Raw genomic sequence first — 25,676 nt, forward strand, 5'->3', positions numbered from 1 at the left:
CTGCAAAAACAGAACTTGTCCCGCTTTCCATGTCCTTCATTCCAGAAATAGCCAGGCGCCCTCCGCGGGTTGTGGGGAGCACTGTGGGCTGCTGTGTTTTGATTTTCCCCAGAAGTGATCAGAGAAGAGCAGTTCCAGAGCCAGCTGAGCAGGAATGGGGGTCGCGTTGAATTCTCCCCACTTAGCTAAACATTCTCCCTTGGTTAGCCTGGCTGAGTCTGGAAAAAGTAAATATTTTTAGAAAGTAAGCCAGTGATTTTGTTTTCTAAATCTATGCTGGCATGGTGTCTGGAAAGAAGAAATATGGGTTCCGACGGGGTTTAGGGAACAGAAACTGGCACTTGAACACCAACTGTGTATCAGACACAAAGCTGGGCATGTTCACATTCCTCTCCTTCCTTCTCACAGCAGCCCTGAAGGAAAGATGTCACAGTCATTTTATTGCAGATGAGGAAGAGAAGCTTGGAGAGGCTGGGCGGCCTGCTACAGTCACACAGGTGGCAAGCCACAGAACTGGGTCCAGACTCAGCCTGGCTGTTTACCATTCCCATGCTGTTTCCAGGACACTCTGCTCTGCTGATCAATTTAACATATCCCTTTTTTGCCGGATGGCCAAAGAACAGACAGACTGTAGAATGCCAGTGCCTCTTATTTTCTCTCTTTGTCTGTTCAAAAATATCATTATTTTTCTCCTTGCAGATTAGAAAAGTAGCCCCTTTGAATTAGCATGGTGGTACGTGCCTGTAGTCCCAGCTACTTGGGAGGCTGAGGCAGGGGAATTGCTTGAACCAGGGAGGTGGATGTTGCAGTGAGTCAAGATCGCACCACTGCACTCCAGCCTAGGTAACAGAGCGAGACCCCATCTCAAAAGAAAAGAAAAGAAAAGAAAAGAAAAGAAGCCCCTTTGGACAATAAAACGATGGTGTTGACTTTGCCATCTCACCCTGTAATCACAATGAGCATGTATTAGTCTGTTCTCACGCTGCTAATAAAGACCTACCCGAGACTGGGCAATTTATAAAGGAATAAAGGAAAGAGGTTTAATTGACTCACAGTTCCACGTGGCTGGGGAGGCCTCACAATCATGGCTGAAGGTGAACGAGGAGAAAGTCACATCTTACATGGCAGCAGGCAAAAGAGCTTGTGCAGGGGAGCTCCCATTTATAAAACCATCAGATCTCTTGAGACATATTAACTACCACGAGAACACTACGGGGAAACCACTCCTATGATTCAACTATCTCCACCTGACCCTGCCCTTGACACATGGGGATTATTACAATTCAAGGTGAGATTTGGGTGGGGACACAGCCTAACTGTTTCAGAGCAATACCTTTAGAAGTTGGCATAGAGGTCCCTAGGTTACCTTGATTTCATTTTGTCCTCACTTGCTAGATTCAGGCTAGCATGTGATGCTGCTGAAAGGTGGAAGACAGCGATATCAGAGCAAATCAGCCAATTCCCAGAGGTGGTGCATCTGAGCCAGGGCCCAGCCATGATGATCACCAGGCACTCCCTGCAGGAAGCCAGGCCACTTTGACAACAGCAACAGGCTCAATGGTCTCTGCTCCTGTAGCCCAGGGAATGACAGGGGGTCTCTCTTGCTCAGGGTCATGTGTCCCTTTCCTTGACCCCCTTTCCTTGCTAGGACTTGTGACCCAATGTGAGAGGTGCTGGGTCCAGTTTAGACTTGAAATGAAAAGGTGGATTTGAAAAGGTCTTGAAGAAAGTGTTAAACATTGTTAAAGAGATTGAAAATGAGAAAGAGAGAGAAAAAAAAAGAGAGAGAGAGAATAGTCACTTTGACCAGAGAAGGGGGACGCAGTTGAAACGCAGTCAACTCCTTATTTTGGTATGCACTGAAAATCTAAGGACTTTACAATAGAATCTTCTTTATGTCATTGGGCATTTACCACATGGTAGACACTGGTTGCCCACCATACCCACATTATCTGGAGTAGGGTACTCCTTCCAAATCCATACTGCATATGCATTGATGCCTTTGGAGAGAAAACAGAGGAATGACAACGGAGAAGAGGAGGAGGAAAGGGAGGGGTAAGGAGTCCTTGCTGCTGTAAAGGAGTCCAGCACTGACACACTCTAATCTGTTGAGATCATATTTTGCACTCTAAATTATTAATTTGCTTTGCCGGTTTCTACCCTGTGCTTAGGGCTATGCCTGGCATGTGGTAGGCTCTCAGTAAATATTTGTTGAAGTATATGAATAGACAAAACTTTTCTTTTTCGCTTAAAGTTCTGGAATATATGTGCAGAACGTGCAGGTTTGTTACATGGTTATACATGTGTCATGGTGGTTTGCTGCACCTATCAACCCATCATCTAGGTTTTCAGCCCCGCATGCATTAGTATTTGTCCTAATGCTCTCCCCCTCCCCTTGCCCCCTATCCCTTGACAGGCCCTCGTGTGTGATGTTCCCCTCTGTGTGTCCATGTGTCTTCATTGTTCAACTCCCACTTATGAGCGAGAACATGTGTACACAAATCTTTTTTAGTGCGTCCAGAGATTGAAGTTTCTAGATTTACAAACCTTGACCCCACCTTAGTGGGAGGAGGCTTACCTGAGTGGCCAGCAGCAGCCCAGGATGACACCTATGCCTCTTTGTTAAGCACCAACACCACCAGTTTCAACAACACAGCTTTCCCCTAACCAAGAAGCCATTTCTGCACCTGCACAAGAAACATGGGCCCAGTCCTCAGAGAAGAAGCTGGAAATCTGGACAAAAGGCCTTGTGACCTCCAATTGTCCACTTAACCCCACAGGGAAAAGTCTAGGAGAAAAGTATTTCACAAAAGCCAAAGCATGTGGCCAAGCTGTTAGCTCACTGAACTCATGCCTGGTGCCTTGTTGCAGGTATGAGTTCAACATCTAGAAAGCATTCATGGAATGTAACTGATGGATGCCTTTCTTCCCTCTAACTGCTGTGAAATAGTTCCCAAGCCTTCATGCACTGGTCTAATTTCAAAGCAGATTCCCTTAGAAGTTTCAAGTGGGCAGAATGAAGAAAAGAGTCAAGCAAGAGTAAATCCAAAGCATGGTCAGGAACCAACTACTCAGAAACTACAAATATTAGAAATAATGGCCGGGCATGGGTGGTTCACACCTGTAATCTCAGCACTTTGGGAGGCCGAGGTGGGTGGATCACCTGAGGTCAGGAGTTCAAGACAAGCCTTCCCAACATGGCGAAACCCCGTCTCTACTAAAAATACAAAAGATTAGCCAGATGTGATGGCAGGTGCCTGTAATCCAAGCTGCTTGGGAGGCTGAGGCAGGAGAATTGCTTGAACCCGGGAGGTGGAGGTTGCAGTGAACCGAGATCATGCCGCTGCACTCCAGCTTGGGTGACAAGAGCAAAACTTCATCCCAAAAAAAAAGAAATAATATTTTTTGGCTGGGTGCAGTGGCTCATGTCTATAATCCCAACAGTTTGGGAAGCCAAGGTGGGAGGACTGCTTGAGCCCAAGAGTTTGAGACCAGCCTGGGCAACAAAGGGAGACCCCATCTCTACAAAAATAAAAAACATTAGTCAGGCATGGTGGCACATGCCTGGGGTCCCAGCTACTTGGGAGGCTGAGATGGGTGGATGCTTGGGCCCAGGAAGTCGAGGCTGCAGTGAGCCACGATTGTGCCACTGCACTCCAGCCTGGGCAAGACAGTGAAACCTTGACTCAAAATATATATGTGGATATATATATTTTTTAACTACTATTTGCCTATGTATTTAGATCTCACCTTCTTCCAATAAAGAGATTTAGGACACATACACATATATGCATATTCTTTCCATGGAAGGAATAGTGACAAGGAAAGATATTTGATTTAGGAGCAAGACAGCCTGGGTTCACATTCTGTTCTTCCCATAAATCAGCTGTATAGCCTTGGGCTAATGCCTCTGGCCTCAGTTTCCTAATTTGTAAAATAAAGATAATAATAGCACCTACCTCATAGGAATGTTGTGTGGAATGAACTCAACTTGAGGCTCAAAAAGAAGCATTACTCACCTCTATTGACCATTTATTAAATACCAACACTGTACTGGATACTCTTTCATACTTAGATTCAATACAACTCACAACAGCCTTATAAAGTAGGTATTACTAGTCATATTTCATACACGAAATACTAGACGCTCAGAGAGGTTGGTAATTTGGCCAAAACAACATAGACAATGGGAAAGGCTAGTATTTGAATCCTGGTCTTCCCAAATAAAAATAAAAAATAAACCAAGGCTGTAGACAACACTGCTTCCCAGATCCTGAGTCATCCTATGATGGTTCCTTGTTCTCATAATGAAGGGGATTGAACTGCCCTAAATGCCACCCCTCTGAATTCTCACAATGAAGGAATTTCTACACATGTGGAAGATAACATTCAAATTTAATGCCTATTAAGAAAGACCACATTGGTAGAAACAGACTTTACACAATGCAAGAAGACCACAACCATCACTGAAAACACCACCCTTTCCCAATGCTTAGGGATTGCTTGTGTAGGTTGGCCTGTGTTCCAAAGGCTTTTGTCTGTAACACCCTCATTAATTCACAAGCTAGCACAGTACAAGATCGTGTAATAGTATTTATTACACTCAGTAATGGACTCAGTCAATGATAGGCTTTACTATTAACTCATTTTATCTTTAAAACTACATTATAAAATACTTATCTCCATTTTACAGAAGGGGAACCCAAAACTTAGAGAACAAAGCTACCAAATAGCTGAATTCTTTATGTATTGCTGTATTACGAATTACTCCAAAACTTTCTAGCTTAAATCGATAATAAACATTTATTGCATCACACAGTCTCTGTGGATCAGAAGTTTGAAAATGCCTTGGATGGGTGATTCTAGCTTAGGATTTCTCATGAGGTTGCAGTCAGGATGTCAACTGGGACCACAGTCATTGGAAGGCTTGACTGGGGATGGAGGATCTGCTTCCAAAGTAGCTCACTCACATAGCTGGCATGCTGACACTGGCTGTTGGTGGGAGGCCTCAGTCACACTCCATATGGGCCACTCCACAGGCTGCTTGAGTATCCTCATGTCATGGCAGCTGGCTTCCCTCAGAGTGAACGATCCAAAATTCAGAGAGCTAAATAGAAGTTTATCCTTTTTAGATAAACTAATAGATATCATTTTTAGATATCCTTTTTCATATCCCTCTATAATTCAGCCTTGGAAGCCACATACTGTCACCTCAATCACATTCTATTGTTTAGGAGAAAATCATTAAGTCCAGCCCACTTTCAATGGAAGAAGTCGACTCCATTTTTTTAGGGGAAGTACATCAGAGAATTTACGACATATTTTTAAATCATCTCAGAGGCAGAACTGGAATTCTCATTTATCCCTTTCTAATTTAGAACTCCAGGACTTTTCATGATATCTAAGGCAGGAAAAATGTGGCATCACTATTTCCACAGTTCACTTCCACCTCCATAGGAGATGTCATGAGCAACCCCAGAACTCATTCTGCCACAGCTGGACCTGGCCTCAGAATCTCTCTCGTGCCATCCCCATGGAAGTCACCACCCATCAGATGGAGCTGGCACACAAGTAGAAATTTAGTGCATTCCTGCCTATACCAGAGCTATAGAGAGAAACTTACAGGTACGTTAAATTTCATTATCTTAGAGTCCCTAATCTTATGAATCGCCTCTGAGACACTCTATAAAACAAGATTTGTAATAATAAACCCCTCTCCCAAAAATTCTCTAAAAAGGAAAATGCTTTAGGAAACCTCGTGTTCTAACTTTTAGAAGGTCTTCTCAATTCCAGAACTCCACTGTAATTATACACTCTCACCCCACCCCAGTAATGTCATTTATGCCTCTAATGACAGGAAGAGAGGCCTGCGGGTAGCATCTGCCATTTTCTCTACTTGGTACAGTGTTTGTCACCCACAGATGCACACTGGCATCACCAGTGCAGAGGCCTGGTCCCCATCCCGGAGACTCTGATGTAACTGATATGAGGCCGGGGGACTTTTCAAGGCTCCCCAGGTGATTGTAATGTTGAGCCAGTCTGAGAACAACTGACTTAGCGCTTCATTTTCATTGCCACATAAGTGATTCTCTGTGCATTCATTAAATTCTGCCACCTTGTAATTGGTTAAATGAGCATATTAATAGAACTTAGAGAGTGATGAATCCCCAGGCTATATTCAACACTTACTGTTCTTTTTCAAAATGTCAATCTCAATTCGACTTTGGATTGCCCTTCCTCAGGGCATTTCCATTAAAAGAACCAACCCATCTGACTCAATAAAAACCCAATTATTTTGCACATTTATGAGACTTTGACACACTTTTCAGAATCACCTCCAGAACTACCTCTGTTTCACACAATGTTCATATCCCTCTATAATCATCCCAGGTCCACAAAAACATAAGATCACCCTGAAGCAAACATAAAATTCTGCTAATCTGGGAGTTTATAGTAGTTTTTCAGTAAACAGTCTTCTCATACCTATATAGTAAACACTTACTTTCCTAGGTTAATAGCTAGGAATTTTTAGATTAGCTCGATAACCTAAATATCAAAATGCCACTCCTCTTTCAAATATCACATCTATCCTAAAAGGGAGATTTTTTAATGTGAAAAAAAGGTTTTATTATTGTTTTGTTATTGCTATTGTTGTTGTTCATATCTTTTAACTTCTCTTGAAATCGTACATAAAAACATCTTAAGTTTTTTTAACTTGTATTTTTAAGTCAGGGGTACATATGCAGGTTTTTTATATAGGTAAACATGTGTCATGGGAGTTTGTTATACAGATTATCTCCTCACTCAGGTATTAAGCCTAGTACCCATTAGTTATTTTTCTGATCCTCTCCCTCCTCCCACCCTCCACCCTCTTAAAGACCCCAGTGTGTGTTGTTTCCCTCTATGGGTCCATGTGCTCACATCATTAAGCTCCCACTTATAAGTGAGAGCCTGTGGTATTTGGTTTTCTGTTCCTGTGTTAGTTTGCTAAGGATGATGGCCTCCAGCTCCATCCATGTCTGTGCAAAGGACATAAACCCATTCTTTTTATGGCTGTATAGTATTCCATGGTCTATATGTGCCACATTTTCTTTATCCAGTCTGTCATTGATGGACATTTAGATTGAATCCATGTCTTTGCTATTGTGAATAATGCTACAACGAACATACATGTGTATGTGTCTTTGTAACAGAATGATTTACATCCCTTTGGATATATACCCAGTAATGAGGTTGCTGAGTTGAATGGAATTTCTGTCTTTAGGTCTTTGAGGAATCACCACACTGTCTTCCACAATGGTTGAACTAATTTACACTTCCACCAACAGTGTATAAGTGTTCCTTTTTTTAAAAGGGTGATTTTTTTTTTTTTTTTTTTTTTTTTTTTTTTTTTTTTTTTTTTTTTGAGACGGAGTCTTGCTCTTTCGCCCAGGCGGGAGTGCAGTGGCGCGATCTCGGCTCACTGCAAGCTCCGCCTCCCGGGTTCACGCCATTCTCCTGCCTCAGCCTCCCAAGTAGCTGGGACTACAGGCGCCCGCTACCACGCCCGGCTAATTTTTTGTATTTTTAGTAGAGACGGGGTTTCACCGTGTTAGCCAGGATGGTCTCGATCTCCTGACCTCGTGATCCGCCCGCCTCGGCCTCCCAAAGTGCTGGGATTACAGGCGTGAGCCACCGCGCCCGGCCAAGGGTGATATTTTTAACGGAAACGTTTTCATCCGTACACCTTAGCCAAGGCAAGGACAGGCCATCACCATAAGATATTGAAGACTTCTAGGGGTAGAGGATGGCAGCAGTTCCCTTAACACAGTTCCCACATTTTATCACACATAGAGATTACCCGGGCAGCTAATAAAAGTTCCCTCACCAGGTTGCACCTCATATAGTTTAATCAGAATCACCAGAGGCACAAGACAGGCATTTGTGAATTTTATAGAATTTGTTAAAGTTTCCCAGGTGATGCCTACATACCACAAAGTTTAGAAACTACTGTCTTAACTCTTTATTGCTAAATCTTTACAGATCTGTAAGAAGAAACAATTTTCTACATCCCTAAGCTGTTTTAAGAAAAAAAAGTCTACTCAGATTTGAGATATTTGCAAATAAAAGTTCATTTACTGGAATAGACTGTGTTGCACAGTAAGGCACTTGAGAAATCTAAATGTCTCCTTATTTGCTAATTTTCAAAATTAAAACAGAACACATCAGAACATATTCTTCAATAAATTTTTCAGTGAATTATTACCCTTTGGACTTGGAGCTTAAACAAAATTATACTTTATAGTTTATAAGTGGGCTCCTCTTTCTCCCTTTACTGTAGTTAGCTGGCTTCTCTAGTTATGACATAAATGTTTCACAACTAAAGATCAAATACAAATTGATACTAAATATCAGATATTTCATCATGAAAAATAAATTGCTTAGATTTCAATTGTAAAGAATAAGCATTTATTAGCTTAACTCACAAAATTACCATCTACATCACTTTTCATTTTTTTAATCTTAGGCTACTGCCTTGAGATCTCATGCATGTAGCTTCTTTATGTAATTTATTCTTGTATGGTATCCTTATTTTTAATGTGTGTGTGTCTTATCTCACAAAGACCTGTAAGAGAAAGGATCATGTATATCAACAAATATTTATTGAGCATCTGCTATGTGCCTGGATCTATATTAGCTCAGTTTTCCCATAGCCATACTATTCAATTTGCAGTTTACAAGTTGTTACTCAGTAGTAAAATCAACTTAGTGGCCTAACCACCTTTTTTGTTAATGACATAGTATAAAATGGAAGCAAATAGGAAGGAATAGCAAGTAGCAGCATGCTTCTCGCATAGTGAGAATAAGTTTTGACTGGGTGCTGTGGCTCATGCCTGCAATCCCAACACTTTGGGAGCCTAAGGCAGGAGGAATGCTTGAGCCCAGGAGTTCAAGACCAGCCTGGGCCACAGAGTGGGACCCTGTCTCTGCAAAATAAAATTTAAAAATTAGCTGGACGTGGTGGCACGTGCCTGTGATCCCAGCTACTCAGGAGGGAGGCTGAGGCAAGAGGAATGCTTGCACCAAGGAGGTCGAGGCTGCAGTGATCTCTGCTCATGCTACTGCACTCCAGCCTGGGCAACAAAGTAAGGCCACCTTAAGAAAGAAAAAAAGAAAGGAAGAAAGGAAGAAAGAAAGAGAGAGAGAGAAAGAAAGAAAGAGAAAGAAAGAAAGAGAGAGAGGAAGGAAGGAAGGAAGGAAGAAAGAAAGAAAGAAAGAAAGAGGAAAAAAGAAAAGAAAGAAAGGAAAAGAAAACAGAGAGAATAAGTTTCATTTAGCGATACTTTTTTTCGCTAAATGAAACAAAGGCGTGTGTGTGTGTGTGTGTGTGTGTGTGAGTGTATAGTTAGGTAGGTAGGTAAAATGGGTCTTGATGTAAAATATTTTTCTTCATTTAAAAGGTTTGGAATGCATGCTATAGAATAGTATTCTGTGTGTCATAGCGTTCTATAAATATTTATGGATTAAATGGTTAAAGTCAAAATTCTTAGAATTGAATTTTTGTTTATTTGTTTTAGTGGGTTAAAAAAAAAAGCTGGCAGCAGCTTCTCAGGCTAGAAGAACAGAAAGTCACCTTGGAACAGATATTCATTTAGCAACTTTGAGCACTTGAGGAGTCTCTTATCCGTATGTAAACATAAAGAGCTGAGGCCTCCTGTTGGGAGAAAAGAGTTCAAGACCTCTGGCCTGGAGGACTGATTCTGTCTGGTGTGCAGAGCTGGTTTGCAGGGAAAGTGTGTCTCTTTGTCTAAGTGCCAAGAAGCCACCTGAGACAGTAAGAGATGGAGCCCTGACTTTCCATTTAGAGGTTCAAAAGACCTGATACAGTCCTAGCCAAGGTCCATGGACAGCAGAGGGGAATCTGGGCTGGCTTAGAGGCTGTTAGATAGAGATGACCTCTGCACAGCAACATGGAAGAGGCTTTGACCCAGAGAAACTGTGCTTTCTGCTTAGCAGGACTGGCGGGACACCTTAGAAAATCACACAGAAAAAATAATAGAGATATGATAGTGATTAATATTCTAAACTTTTTTTAGATGCATACCAATTATTTGCAGGACTGAAACTCACACACAATCTGTGATATTCAGGTATATTATAACTTACTAAAAGCTACTAATTGTCCATCAGACCCTGCATCCCCATGATGTACCATGGGAACTTGTCAAAAAGAGTTATGGCACCATCACAAAAAGACAGACCACTTCCATGCCCCTGATGGAGGAACACAGTGGCACCTGCACACTGGTCTTGTCAAGCAAAAATCAAGCCTGAAACTGATCAAAGCATCAGATCTGACTACTAGATTATAGTAAATATGGAGGAGAAGGGAACAATGCCACAGGTGCACTCCACAAAATACAGACTGTGGGACAGGACAGACAGCCCATCTTCTCCAACAAATACATTGCAGGAGAAAAATAGAAGAGAAGAATCTAGATTAAATGACACTTAAGAGGCACAGCAATGGATTGCAATACTACTCATATCCTGATTTTAACAAACCACAAAATATAATTTGAGAAATCAGGAAAATTGGAACACGGATTGGATAATCATTTAATTATAGTAAGGGACTGTTGATTTTGACAGATTTTATGTTGGTACTATGATTATGTTCATTAAGAGTCTTTTAGAATTACATTCTGAAAAGCTATGAATGTAAATATAGACTTGCATCAAAACATGAGGTGGGGAGAAATATCAATGCAAAAACATTGACCATAAGTGGATATTAGTCATAGCTGGAGATGGGTACTGGGATTTTATTATTCTGTTTCTATATGCATATGTTTGGAATTTTTCATTTTCCAAAAGCCATAGCTTTTTCCAAAAGCCTGGTCTTTTGTGCAGGCAGTGTGGACCATGTCACTTTGCAGCTTCTGTTCTATCACATCCTCAACTCCATCCCCTTCCAACCTGATGAAGAGACTCAAAACAAGCATTTCATTTCATTCAGTGCACTGAAGACTGTACCAGAAACCAGAGACTTAAACAAAGCATAAGAACTGACAATAGGTGTAAAATTCCTAGGATTGTGATCAATGCAGTGATTCATGCTTGCTGTTGTGCATATAATACATATTCTATATGCAATTTATTTACACTTTAAATTTATTCAGTGGCTTCACCTCAATGAAATGAGAGGAATATAGCCACACTCAAAGTCTACCTAGAGTTCCACACAGTGTTTCAGTAAAATGAATCATTTTGTTTCACTGCAAGGCACAGCATTTCAATGCTGAAAAGACATGTATAAATTGATTCAATCCATCAGTCTCTGGGTGCTTAAAAATATGCTAAGCACAAGTAAATAAAATATAATGATTTTACTATGGAATTATAATAAAGTTCTACCTGCATCAGTAGTATGTCACAGGAACCATGAATTGCCACGTTGATTCAAGAGTAGAGATTCAAAATGTTGGAATTCAGAGTGGACATTACAGTAACTTAAACGAATTTTAAAATATTACTTGAAAGTGCAAAATGCTACTGGGGTGCAAAGACATTAAAGATACATTTAAGAATAAGCCACCAACACACTTGACTCATGAAGGTGACAGACTTCAGACAATCTGGTTAACCATTTGCATGAATGTGTGATGATGGATAGAATGTACAGAAATGTATACAGGAATTGTGTCTCTGCTTCTATTATGTTTCTCTCTCAAAATGCTTAGAAGTGGAAGGTTATATTTGGCACACTTGCTTCCTTATTGAGTCATTGCAATATTTTCATATAATTTTCTTTCCAAATCAATATTTACACACATTTTAATAAAATAACCTGCGTTCTCCGTCGTTTAAATTGTAGCGTGAATCTTCAGTGGCCTTCTCTTATTATTATAAGAGGCAATAATTTGGCAAAAGGTTTTGTTACTGCAAAGGGAAGAAGTATCTTTGGGGGCTTTTTTCCCATCTATTTTCTTCCTTTCTGCAAACTATCATTTGACAGACACTTAGACATTCTGTGATAAGCAGGAGCACTTCCTCAGGAACAGCCTCCACAGGTCTGAAAAGTAGCCTTCTTGCAGAGGAATATTACCTTGTTTTCAAAGATCTGAAGAAGGGTTAGAAGAAAGAATTGACAATCACTTTCTAGGCTAGTTGAATTCCACTTAGAAGAACCAACTTTGTTTTCAATCTTTGTGCCTCAGAAGATGGGAAGCTTTATTCTTGCCTGGCATTTTTTTTTATCTCCCTTCCAGGGATAAGTAAGTTACCAGATACCTGCAGTGCATTGAGCTATTTCACCAATATTTGCTCAGGTGTCTTCTCAGGTTCTTCCAGAGTTTTTTATTTCTTACAGCTATTGTTTTTCTATGCAGATTATAATAATTATAGAAACTTTAAATATTTTGTAACTAACGATTTGATCTGAGATCAACATAAACCATAATCTAAGTTCAGCACAGCAGTTTAGTGTACAGGAGTGATATGGTTTGGCTCTGTGTCCCCACTCAAATCTCATGTTGAATTGTAATCCCCAGTGTTGGGGGAAGGACCTGGTGGGAGGTCATTGGATCACGGGGGCAGTTTCCCCCTTGCTGTTCTCCCGATAGTGAGTGCGTTCTCATGAGATCGGATGGTTTAAAGTGTGTGACACTTCCCCCCTCACTCTTTCTATCTCTCCTGCTGCCATGTGAAGAAGGTGCTTGCTTCTTCTTCACCTTCCACCATGACTGTAAATTTCCTAAGATTTCCCAATCATGCTTCCTGTTAAGCCTGTGGAACTATGAGACAATTAAACTTCTTTTCTTCACAAATTACCCAGTCTCAGGTAGTTCTTTCTAGCAGTGTGAGAACGGACTAATACAATGAGAAAAAAACCAGGACTGGAAACCAGATGACCTGAATTCAAGTTCCAGCCGTATCACTAGCTACCTGTGTGATCCTGAGCAAGTGAGTTATTTCATCTATAAAATGAAGAACTCAGAAGATGTTTATACCTCTTTTAGATGTTTAGACCTGTGATCGTTAATATTAGGTGTCAACTTGCTTGGATTAAAGGATGCATAGATGGCTGGTAAAGTATTGTTTCTGGGTGTGCCTGTGAGGGCGTTGCCAGAGGAGATTAACATTTGATTCAATGGACTGGGAGAGGAAGCCCCACCCTCAATGTGGGTGGGCACCATCCACTTGTTTGCCAGTGAGGCTAAAACAAAGCAGGTGGAAGAAGGTGGGATGAGCTGGCTTGGTGAGTTCTGGCTTTCATCTTTCTCCCATGCTGGATGCTTCCTCCCATTCCTCCTGCCATTGGACATCAGGCTCCAGGTTCTTTGGCCTTTGGACTCTTGGACTTACACCAGTGGTTTGCTGGGAGATCTAGGGCCTTTGGCCACAGACTGAAGGCTGCACTGTCGGCTTCCCTACTCTTGAGGCTTTTGGACTCAGACTGATCCACTACCAACTTTTTTCTTCCTCAGCTTGCAGATGGCCTATGGTGGGACTTTGCCTTGTGATCATGTGAGCCGATTCTCCTTAATAAACTTCCTTTCATATATACATATATCCTGTTAGTTCTGTCCCTCTGGAGAACCGTGACTAATATAAGACCTAAACATTTAGTGCTAAAATTATGTGATTTTGGCTTAGAACTGTCTCACAAGACCTTCTGCTATACTTTGTGAACCAGCTATTCACACACAAGCCACAGTCCCCCAACAACTTCTCTTTCTCTCTCTCTCTCTCTTCTTTCTCTCTCTCTTTCTCTCTCCTTCTTCAGTAATGGTCTGGAAAGCTAACATTCTTGGTTTTCAGACCCCCTTGTGCTTAAGTGGGATGGCCAAGTTCTTTCTAGCCAAAGACATTAGTTGAAATCTCTTGGAGAAACTTTCAGGAAAGCTTTTTTGTTGTTGTTTTAAAAAAAAAAAAAAAAAAGACCTGGTGGTGTGATATCCCTTCTCCCTTTCGTTTCTTCTTCCATCTTCCTGATTGTGATATGACCGTGAGCCCAAAGCCTCAGCAGCAATCTTTGACCATAAACACAAATGTGAGGGCTAAGGCTGGACTCTACTGCGTGTGGAGGGCAAATATGAAAAGAGCCTACTTTACAAACGCACCACTAAACCGTCATCCCAGACCCAGCTGGCCTACAATCACATTCTTGTTGCCTGAAACAAATAAATATTTACCTGTTGAAAGCACTGTTAATTGGGCTTCCTGCAAGCTGCAAATGAGTGCAGCCCTAAAAAACCTTAAACACAATTATTTTTCCAGGATAGTACCAATTTTAGAAAGACTTCATTACACTTTAAAATGAATCCTGCCACTTGGAATCAGTTTCCATTTCCCTTCACCTTTGTTTCAAGCTTCTATAATTCCCACTCAGTGTTCAAGACCCCACTTATGCCCCTCTGTCTTGACTCCTCCAAGTAGAGCCCATCACAGCCTCTTTGGTGCCACTTTCACAACTGGCACTCACCTTTATTTTTGTCCCCATCTCATTGTACTATGATTTATTTAGTCTACCTTTCATCCTATCTAAACCAAGAGTCTCCAGGGACAGATACATTTTATGTAGCTTTGTTTACCACAAATACGGCTCTGAACCTGGTACATAATAGATGTTCAACAAATGATAGTTTAATTTTGGATAAATACATTCACTTACTCATAATCATTAATATCATAATCATTTAGCAAACTCATCACTTATGTGGAAGTGACTGGGGACAACTGAACCTCATGTTGATTTTTCTATCCACAGACCTAAATCTGCATAATTGTATATAGACTCACTGCTCCTATCATCTACCTCTAAATACATTATACACTTAACTTTCTTTTCATTTATTTTTTTTCTATAGGTTATGGGGGTACAGGTGGTATTTGGTTACATGCGTAAGTTCTTCAGTGGTGATTTGTGAGATTTTGGTGCACCCATCACTGAGCAGTATTCACTGCACCCTATTTGTAGTCTTTTATCCCTCATCCTCTCTCTCACCCTTCCCCCTAAGTCCCTGAAGTTTAACTTTCAAAAGGAGCTTCTTTACAGTGTAAAAGCTATGCTGAACTCAGCTACCCTCCCACCTTTCTGACGCTTTGTAAGCAGCAATAGGATTGATCTTGGGTTTGTTCATTACTTTAAGGCAAATAAAAGATGTTATGATGGCCCTGAAACTCGTGGGAATGAAAATTGGAGAGCTATTCACAAACAGTGCTCAATAAACATTTATTATGCCTGGGAGAGATGCATTATGCCTTCCTGGGACAGTGTATATTACAAATGGAGGACACAGCAAGATATTAATTCTTTCTGATCTATTGATTGCCTTGGAACAACATGGGAAGAAGACATTCGGAATTGCAGGATTGTGTGTGTTTAGGCAGGAATTATCCTTAAAAAGGTCAAATAAGTAATTGGGATGTAAAAGGATTGTGTGAGATTACATTAAAGCCTGCAGTTATTCAGTTTATTACATTTTGCTATAAACCACTAAAATGTCTATCTATCTAGGCAAATTGAAGCTGATTCAGTTATGTTTAAGAATGCTCAGAAAATTAATATTTTAGTGGCCTCATTACTGAAGCTATGGATAAAACATGTTTTCTTTCTCAAGGAAAGTGGTCTTGCCCAGGAAAAGATGCACGATTCAGAAAAACATTCTGGGAGGCCGAGGTGGGCAGATCACCTGAAGTAAGGCATTTGAGACCAGCCTGGCCAACATGGTGAAACCCCATCTACTAAAAAAATAAATAAAATGAAATAAATTAACCAGATGTGGTGGTGTGCACCTATAATCCCAGCCACTTGAGAGGCTAAGGCATGAAAATCACTTGAACCTGGGAGGTGGAGGTTGTGGTAAGCCGAGATCACGCCACTGCACTCCAGCCTGGGGACACAGTGAGACTCTGTCTCAGAAAAAAAAGAAAAAAGAAAGGGTTAGTGAGGTGACAGGTATTAGAAACATACTGGTTCTAACTTGAGACTTTTTCATTGACACAATAATAAAGATAACTTATGTTTTCCTTATTATATGATTGAACATTGTGTCCATGTACCATGTGAAGTCCTTGTAAATACCATTAGCTGCGCACACCCTAAGGCATGAGTGTAGCAGAAAGAGCACAGGTTGGCCGGGCGCAGTGGCTAATGTCTGTAATCCCAGCACTTTGGGAGGCCAAGGTGGGTGGATCACAAGATCAGAAGTTCAAGACCAGCCTGGACAATATGGTGAAATCCCATCTCTACTAAAAAATACAAAAATTAGCTGGGTGTGGTGGTGCGCACCTGTAATCCCAGCTACTCAGGAGGCTGAGGCAGGAGAACCGCTTGAACCCAGGAGGCGGAGGTTGTAGTGAGCTGAGATGGTGCCATTGCACTCCAGCTGGGTGACAGAGCAAGACTCTGTCTCAAAAAAAAAAGGAAGAAGAAAGAAAGAAAGAGAGAAAGAGAGAGAGAAAGAGAAAGAGAAAGAAAGAGAAAGAAAGAAAAAGAAAGAGCACAGATTTTGAAGCTAGACAGAGCTGGATATAAACTCTAACTCTAGCTACCCCACCTACTGTGTAACCTGAACAAGTTCTCTTATCTCTGTGCTTCAGTTTCCTTATCTGTGAAATAAGATAACACAGTACCACAACGGCATACAATTACATAGTAGAATGTCATAATGCTGAAGTGTAAAGATGACCATAGTTTGAAACGGTTTAAAATAGCTTTACCTGTCAACTTGGCTAGGCTGAGCCATGCTTCCCAGAATTCCTTTCTGGTTCAGGTGGGCCTCAAGAGATGTTTTACACGAGATTTGGAGGGTGAAAGTGAAGTGGCAGCCATTTTGATTTGTATGCTCAGGTTATTATAATAGAAAAATCCAAGTAAAAGCCACTAAACAGATTCTACCCATAAGAATTTAAGCAAACCAAAAGCAGTGTCTCATTCCTGGAGGGACTATAGAGAATTAGTGCCATCATAGGACCCCTAAAAGATCAGAGGTGATTATTCCTACCAATCCCCATTTGACTTGCTGATTTGACCTGTGCGGTAAACAGAATGGCAGTGAATTATCAGAAATTTAATCAGATGGTGACTCCAATTATCAGAAATTTACTTAGATGGTGACACAATTGCTGTTATTCCAAACATAGTTTCAATTGCTGCAGTAAATCAATACATCCCTTAGCACCTGACATGCTGCTATTGGTCTGGCGAATACTCTCTGTTCTCTGCTGTTAGTAGACATCACCAAAAGTAATTTGCTTTCAGCTGAGAAGGCCAGCAATTTTCCTTGGCTGTCCTATTGCAGGGATATATCAACTCTCCAGCCCTAGTGTATAGGATGTGGATCACATTTTTCACGCTGCAGAACTTTGTTCTGGTCAATTGCATTGATGATGTTATGTTGACTGGATCTGATGAAGAGGAAGAAATGACTTCTAGCCGCATTGGTAAGATATCACCAAAAAATCCACAAATAGCATACAAAAAAAATCATACAATTATGCTACAAAAAAATCAGAAGCTTCCTATCTTAAAAATTGAAGGATTCAATGGTCTAAGGCATATCAACATATTCCTTCCATGTTGAAGGGCATGTTGCTGTATCTGGCCCCTCCTACCACTAAGAAAGAGGCACAACCCCTGGTGAACCTCTCTGGATTTGGGAAGCAATATATTCCTCATTCAGGCATGTTATTCCACCCATCTACCTAGTGAGCCACAAAGCTTCCAGTGCTGAGTGGGATCCACAAGAGAGAGAGTTCTGCAATAGGTCCAGGCTGATGTGCAGGCTTCTCATTTGGGACATAGAACCCATAAGAACTGACGCTACTTGAAGGGTCAGTGGCAAATAGGGATTCTGCATGGAGTGTTTGGCAGATCTCTCTAGGGTAAATCATAGTGAAGACTCAAAGGATTTGGGGGAAAATCTGTGGTTCTCTGCTGATAACTACTCTCCTTTAGAGAAACAGCTTTTAGATTTCTGCCGGGCCTTAATAGAGACAAAGTTACCCATGGGCCACCCATCACCATGTGCCTTGAGCTGCATGTCATGTGTTGGGTGCTTTCTAACCCACCAAGCCATAAAGTTGAGAATACGAAGCAGTGCTCCATCATTAAGCGGAAGTGGTATATATGGACCGAGCTCCAGCAGATGCCTATGCCTTCGCCCCGGCTCCACTGGCCCTCAGAAGCCCCGGCCTCCTCCCCTTGCTACACTGCATTTTCTCTCTCTCAACCCATGTGTATGGCCTCATGGGGAGTCCTCTATGATCACTTGACTGATGGGGAAGAAACAGGCTTGTCGGACAGGAAGTTCTGCCTGATATCTAGACACCACCTAGGAGTGGGCGGCAGCACTTCCACCCCACTTTGAGACAGCTCTGAAAGGCAGTAGTGAAAAGAAATCCTCCCAGTGCGCAGGACTGTAAGTAGAGTGTCTGTTCATTTTGCCTTGGAGAGATGGCCGGGGGCAGGGGGCGCACCACTCAGTGAGTCTTCTTCAACTCAGGGTGGCTTTCCTGCACATGGCTTCCCACAGCTGATTCTGGAGGTTAGCGCCCCCTAGAGGAGACTCCGGCGTCTCATATTCCCTTTTATCAGACCTGAGGTTGTCAGTGGATTTACATTTTTCCTTAATCAACAGACAAGTTCTGTGCCAACTGCCTCCCGCTTAACATAAAGCCAACTTTTAGCTAAATAAAAACTTCTGAATGCTTTTTGAATACAAATAAGAGATCTATGAAAAATCTAGCCATAGCTTCACATGTCACTGATTCCCAGGGACAGAAGTAGTCAGAGCTTGGACTTTAGATGTCATAGTCCCTCCCTGCTCACCTTCCCAAGGACCACTTCCAAGGATAGCTGCACAGAGGGTCACGGCCCAGGATGGCCCTGAAGCCCATCCCTGAAAGGTCCCCTGGAGGAGACTGCTTTACTATTTAGAATGTGTCTGAGAAAGCAACCAGGGCTTAGGGATGGGTAAGCACCCCCACCTCTTCATTTGCTCATGGGAAAGACGCACATTTCATGGCATATTTGACACACAAACAGTCCCTGGCACTGGGAATGCAAAACAGAAGAAATATGTCGGGATGGGTGGGAAAAGGGGGTCAGGGAGAAGACTCACCACAGTTCCTCCTTCGACTTAGGCCACACCAGTGATGGGTTCTCCTCTTCCTCCAGACAGCCAAGACAAGGGGGGACAGGACTAGGAATCAGAAATGCCCCCTGAAGTTCAGACTCGGCTGGAGGAAGGGTGGTTTATACCCACAGCAGCCCTTTCACAGAGTTTGCAACATTATTGCTAAAGCTTCAGTAATTCACCTATCAAAGGGACAATTTTTGCTATAATTTTTGCCATGTACTACCAATATTATAACACTTTTATTTAAGTAAATGTGTATTAAAAGTTTCTTTATATCCACTGCCATGCATTTTAAAAATATAAAACATGGGCATATGCAAAAATATAGCCATAAATGACAGATAAGTATAAAATTAAATATAAATTTTAAAATACATTATTAAGTTTGAGAGAGACCTTGTGCCTGCAATCATTCTACACCTGAGAAACACCGTCTCTTTGCTGAAAAGGGAGATAAGAGAATGCCAGGGAGATGTGAGAAAGGATAGGCACTGACCTGAGGCCTTCTCCTCCACGCAGTCAGAAAGATCACTGTAAAATTTTCTTGCAACATTCAGAGCTAGGGAGAGCTGGATATAAATTTTAGGTCTGCAATTTCCTGTGTAACTTCTTTCTCTGTGCTTCAGTTCCTTTCCTCATCCGGAAAATGAGCTTAACAAAGGACCACAGTGACATATGGAAACACAGTACAATGTGCATACGATTTTCAAATGCACGCTGAAATGCCAAGTCACCTATTGCTTTGAAATGTTTCAGGAAAAAAAAGAGACAGAGATAGAAGTAAATATAGGAAAATGCCAACTGTTCTATCTAGCAGGTACATATAGGGACGTCCACTGTACTAGTCTTTCAGCGTTTCCTTATGTCCCCACGTATGCAATTATGAGAGAGAGGAAGTAGGGAGCTGGATGTGCTGGCCAGTCCCAGGGCAAAGGTATTCTTCGCTGAATCTGTCCGGCCATCGCCCAAGGTCCCAGGGCTCTGTGCTGTTTACCAGGTGCTCATGTGGGCTCCAGGCTGAACCCTTGGGGTGGCTCTGTGGTGTGTGTGGAGTGTGGCCTTGTGGATCCATGGCTACAGGATGGTGCTCAGGGTGCCCTCTGTGCAGCGCCCCTTGGAGAATGTCCTCAGGAAAGTGAGTAGGGAGGTTGCCATGACCCAACTCAACCTGAGCCTGACCTCGACTTCCTCCCCTTCTTGTGAGAGTCTGGGACATGTGCAGCCGTATGTAGACTTTTCATACCTTTTTTTTTTAAGATATATTAATCTGCTGAAATCCAACCTTATGTTAAAAGAGAGACACAGCTAAAAGAAAAACACGTCCCACTGATTCAGAAGAAATGCAAAACCACTGATAATCTCAGCTCTGACAAAAGGGAAGTTGTGGAGCTAGAATCTTCCTTAAAGAGCATTGGCCTTTAGAATGTCAGCAGGAACTTGGAACCTGCCAGAAAACCCTGAGAGCTGAAGAGGGTCAACTTAGTTCCTTAGGAGGACCTGTAGGAAGAGAAGTCCAGGCCCAGAACAAGAGGAGACAGCTGAAGTCAGGGGAAAGGTCCAGTTTCTAGAAGAGGAGCTATGAGTCATCCCACAGGAAATAGCTCTTCCAAACAGAGCACTGGTGCACAGCTGGTCCCTCACAGCAAGGGGGCCTCCCTAATCTGAAGACAGAGCTCCCCCTCGGAAGTTATGTCTGAGTACAAACACGAGAATACTGGAAATACTATAAAAACCATCCAATTTCTTCCTCTCTCCCGCCTAAGCTGCCAGGTTATGCTCACCCCGCTCCTCCTTCCATCCAAGGAACTGTGTATGATATTTCAAAGCCTCATTTTCCTCCTCCCTCCTTGCCTCTTTCTCTTCCTTTCTCTCCTTCTTCCAGATGCCATGCATGGATCCCACCACTGCCACCACCGTCAAGATCTCACCCAAACTTCACAGCCTGAAAATAGAAATGGGTGCCTGCAAAATTAATTCAGTCTTCAAACAAATCAACGATTGCACTTCCAAAACTATACCAGGAAACTTGGAGCTTTCCTTTGTCTTGCTTAGAAAAAAAATTAATTTTGCCTCTTTCCTTATTAGTTTATGCAGCTGCTGCTTCTTAAGAGATTATATTTTTGCTAGATGAAGCTATAATATTCAGAGATTTATAAATGATATCATTTACAAAATGATTATATATAATTACTTTTTATTTTGCCCTTTAGAGAGTATAAAAACTGTATTTTAATTTTAATTATGTGTACATTATAACCTCAACAATAACGTGAGTAGTATGAGTATAAGCAATAGAAAAAAATATTTTTCACTTTAAATGTTGTCTTTGTTTTCCCAAATGCTATATTATAGTTAAAAGGCAAATGTAAAAACTGTTTCATACCTATATAAATATTGATTGGCTTTAAAAAACACTTACATAAATTCTTTTCTTCAAAACATACCTTTCTAATATTCCTCAAAGCAGCTCACTTACACTCAGCATATGTAACAAAACTTATCCATAAAACGAAATTACAAAAGGGAATCTTTGTACAGATCCAGACCAAATAGCCACAATATATAAAACACAGTATCAAAATGAAATTGATTAAGTTGTGAAGCCTTCAGAATGATTTCTAACAGTACTAAATAGTTTATAAATACTTAGTAGATAGTTTATGTATCTGTGAAAAGCAGCTAGTAATGGGAACCTCTCATCAAGAGAGTCATTTTATGGTAATTAAATAGAATTGTAAAAATAGATGCTATTTTAAAGCATTTAATCTTATAAAACTTCTTTTAATATTACAAACAAAACAGAATGAACTAATACATTAATTAAAATAACCTTTAGCAACTTTAAGACCTAAGACCAACATTAAATTGAATCAATAAATAATTTTTGATACCTAGACAATTCCTAAGAACAAGATTCAAAAGACTTAATGTAATTTTAATTTACCCTTATTTCTTGAGATGGCTACAAATTAACAGCGTATGCAAATGACTTTTATGATTACATACATTTGTTTTGCTATCTTAAATTTGTTGAAATTAGCTAAAATTTTAAAACAATTCAACAGTTTTCTAGTTTTCTTTTGTGTTTGGGGAAAAAAGCAGGTTACTTTGGCTACACATAATAATATAAATGGTTGAGTAGACTAGTGCAATAATTACAGAAAAAAGGACTAGGTATATAAGATAATTGATGTGATTTGATTGTTAAAATCATTACAATGTATTAAGATGATATAGTATAATATATATATTTTAACATATATCAACAGATCAATTATATTTTAAAGTTATAGTTAAAATATTTACACTTATCATTTATTTTTATGTTTATTTACATGCATATACCTAAATACAGCCGTGAAGATTTATCTTTCCCTGCAAATTGTTACATAAATAATATATAAAATTAGTAAAATTAGAAGTAGAGGATTGGGTTCTTCTTTTTTTTTTTTTTTCTAAAAGTGACTATCATTCTATAAGGTCTGTGCCCCATACAGTATTACTCTTAAGTACAAACTACCTCTACAGAGAAGGCCCAAAATAAACTAGTTAAATTGACTAGTTAATGGAGAATTCATGCTACAGTCAACACTCCTTGTGTCATCAACATATGTACAATTGGAGAGATGGAATAGTCTGTGATTAGACTGAAAGAAAGGGGCATGATCTAGATCCCTAGAGTAGACCCACTCAGACTTTGACTCATGTTTTCATGGCCTGGGGTTAGTCACCTGGTCCCCTGGCCTTGGAAAACTAATGAATAGTCATTTTGTCTTTCATAATTGCCTAGAAACCACTTGACTGATGCATCTTGTACTGAGTCTAAAATGCATAACCATTGTCATGTCAGATCACTCAACAACTCATCTGATAACAAAAGGAATAAGAGGTACTAATTTGTCCAAATACAAAGAATGTTCTCTAGACAGCCTCCCAACAGGCAGAATCTCAGTAATGGTGAAAAAACCTCAATATCATGGATTAATTACCTGTGGTCTAACTTCATCTGCTGTTGGCCAAAAGTGAGAATTACAAGAAAAACATATCCGAAAGCCATCAGCTTGCACTAACAGCGAGACCATGATGTTCTACTGGAGATAAAAAATTTCACAGAACACCGACATCAGATGAATTCAATGTGGTAGATAGAGTAGGAAAAAAGTCAAATCCCTCAGAAATTATATCTTAGTACAAACACAAGAATACTGGAATTACTATAAAAACAATCCAATTTCTTCCTCTCTCAGCTCACATGAGTGGCCATTGCCTTTTTGCCAATTACATCTTCAGTTCCATTCCATTTCTCCCACTTCCAGGTAAAATATTAAGTTGTCCATGCATAGATTTAATTTTACTTCCTGACAGTATCCAACCCAGGAGAGTACCCTGCTTCTTCAAACACTCCCCAAAATCACCTAACAGGTTTAAATCCTGAAATGCTTCCTGATTTCCTCATGGTGTGTGGTCTCCTTTGTTCCAGCAAGTAACACAGGCAAATTTGTTCCACTGCAGATGTATTCCTTGGCAGTTTTGATTGACAGGCAATGATACCACCAACAGCTACACTGAGACATTTGATCCAAAAATGATCAAAAGCCAGTGAATACAGAAAAAAAGTGAGAAACAGCAATAATAATTTACACACACCAGACATGTGCCAGAAGGTATTTTCACATTTGCCTTTATCTCACACATCAATTCTATGAAAGCGTTCTCATTAGAGTAATTTTATAGCTCAACACATTAAGCTCAGAGAGTATAAAAGGCTTGCTCAAGGTAATTTTCATATCACATCTACATTTGCATATATTGTATAGCATTTTTAGCTATGAAATGCTAAGGCTAAAATTAAATTTTAGGTTTCCCCAGCTCTCAAATCTTTCCCTCTATAAAATGATACCTCCAAATACTATTACACTGTTTTAATCAGATTCAAGAACAAATTCTTCTGACTATCTTCCTGACAGCTTCAACAAAAATCCAAGAGACCTGTTAAATTTACTGATGGAATTCTGGAGGGTAAGAGTGACAGCTGTTGGTAAGAGGAAATACGGTGCTAAAGAGAAGTGTTTGGGGGTCAGAGGAAATTGAGGAACTATATTGGGAGATGGATAAAGGAAAGAGGAGCAGCCTGGAGCCATGAAAGGAGAATTAAACTTTCTCCTGCATTAGATGATGTATTAAGGATTAAAACTAATGGGTCATGAAAATAGCTGTATTTCTTTTTTTTTTTTCTTGAGACTGAGTCTTGCTCTATGGCCCAGGCTGGAGTGCAGTGGCGTGATGTTGGCTCACTGCAACCTCCACCTCCCAAGTTGAAGTGATTCTCGTGCCTCAGCCTCTCAAGTAGCTGGGATTACAGGTGCCTACGACCACACCTGGCTAATTTTTCTATTTTTAGTAGAGACGAGGTGTCACCATGTTGGCCAGGCTGGTCTTTAACTCCCGACATCAGGTGATCCGCTTGACTCGGCCTCCCAAAGTGCTGGGATTACAGGTATGAGCCACCACGTCTGGCCCCTTTCCTATATTTCAATCCAATAATCCTGATTCTGGAAATTTATCCTAAGTAATAACTTAGCAAATAAAATATATATATATATGTAGAAATGTTCATTGTAACATATATTTGCAAAGATCTGGAAATAGCATACACATCCAACAATAAGGAAATAAAATAGCACATTTTATGCTTTATACCATGCAATATTATACAACATAAAAATATAATTGTGAATAATATATGAATAGAAAAATGCTTAATGCCTAAGGTTCAATTACACACAAATCAGAAAACAAATAAGCAGGAAAAAATAAAATATATGTGAGAGTCACACACAAAGCTGCTGGAGAAACCTTCCATCTGCTCTAAGGAGTCATTCCCTACCCTAAAGGGAGACATCAGCCACCTGGACCAGATGCTTAGCTGCCACAAGAGGACACCTGGAACCAGCCCCAAGAACTTTGCCTGAGGGCATCTGAAAGAAAAATCAGCCACCATGGTCCTTCCCCGAGGTTACCAGGGCTCTGGGAGTTGCCTCTCCAATTGCTACTGAGAAGGGCCCACACATTACATGCTCAACTGCTAAATAATCTACAGCTTTCCTTTGATGGCCCTCCTTCTTCAAAGGAAGGACCAATTCCATTACACCACACATCCCATTTGCTTCAGTCCTCAGCATAATCAGAGACGTGCTTACCCCACACTGATCTGATCTGTAGTGCCCCAACAGGACCTAATCTCCTACTCTCTTCATCCTCCCAAATTAACCACCTCTCATCAGCAAAATCACTTTTAATCTCCACCCATACCATAAAAGTTATTTTTTTTTTGAGAGGTCTCCTTCTGGTTGCCCAGGCTGGAGTGCAGTGGTGTGATCTTGGCTGACTGCAACCTCTGCCTCCCATATCCAAGCAATTCTCCTGCCTAGCCTCCCAAGTAGCTGGGATTACAGGCGTGCACCACCATTCCTGGCAAATTTTTGTATTTTTAGTAGAGATGGGGTTTCACCATGTTGGCCAGGCTGATCTCAAACTCCTGAGCTCAGG

The 25,676-nt window shown here is 40.8% G+C and overlaps 1 long non-coding RNA gene across 3 annotated transcripts in view; it reads right to left on the reverse strand.

Moving 5' to 3' along the window:
* The window catches only part of LOC129144547 (uncharacterized), a 61,177-nt gene that overhangs the window by 7,332 nt on the left and 28,169 nt on the right, over positions 1-25,676 (reverse strand). Inside the window, exons 2-3 of one of the 3 annotated variants that reach the window (XR_010158835.1) lie at positions 20,909-25,676; positions 4,785-19,867 (exon numbers count right to left, since the gene is read on the reverse strand). The exon at positions 20,909-25,676 is cut by the window's right edge and continues 8,537 nt beyond it. This is a non-coding gene — a long non-coding RNA (uncharacterized LOC129144547). The other 2 variants (XR_010158834.1, XR_008548968.2) reach the window with 2 other exon arrangements.

The sequence above is a fragment of the Pan troglodytes genome, chromosome 6 (genome assembly GCF_028858775.2).
Source record: "Pan troglodytes isolate AG18354 chromosome 6, NHGRI_mPanTro3-v2.0_pri, whole genome shotgun sequence".
Classification (NCBI taxonomy): Eukaryota; Metazoa; Chordata; class Mammalia; order Primates; family Hominidae; genus Pan; species Pan troglodytes.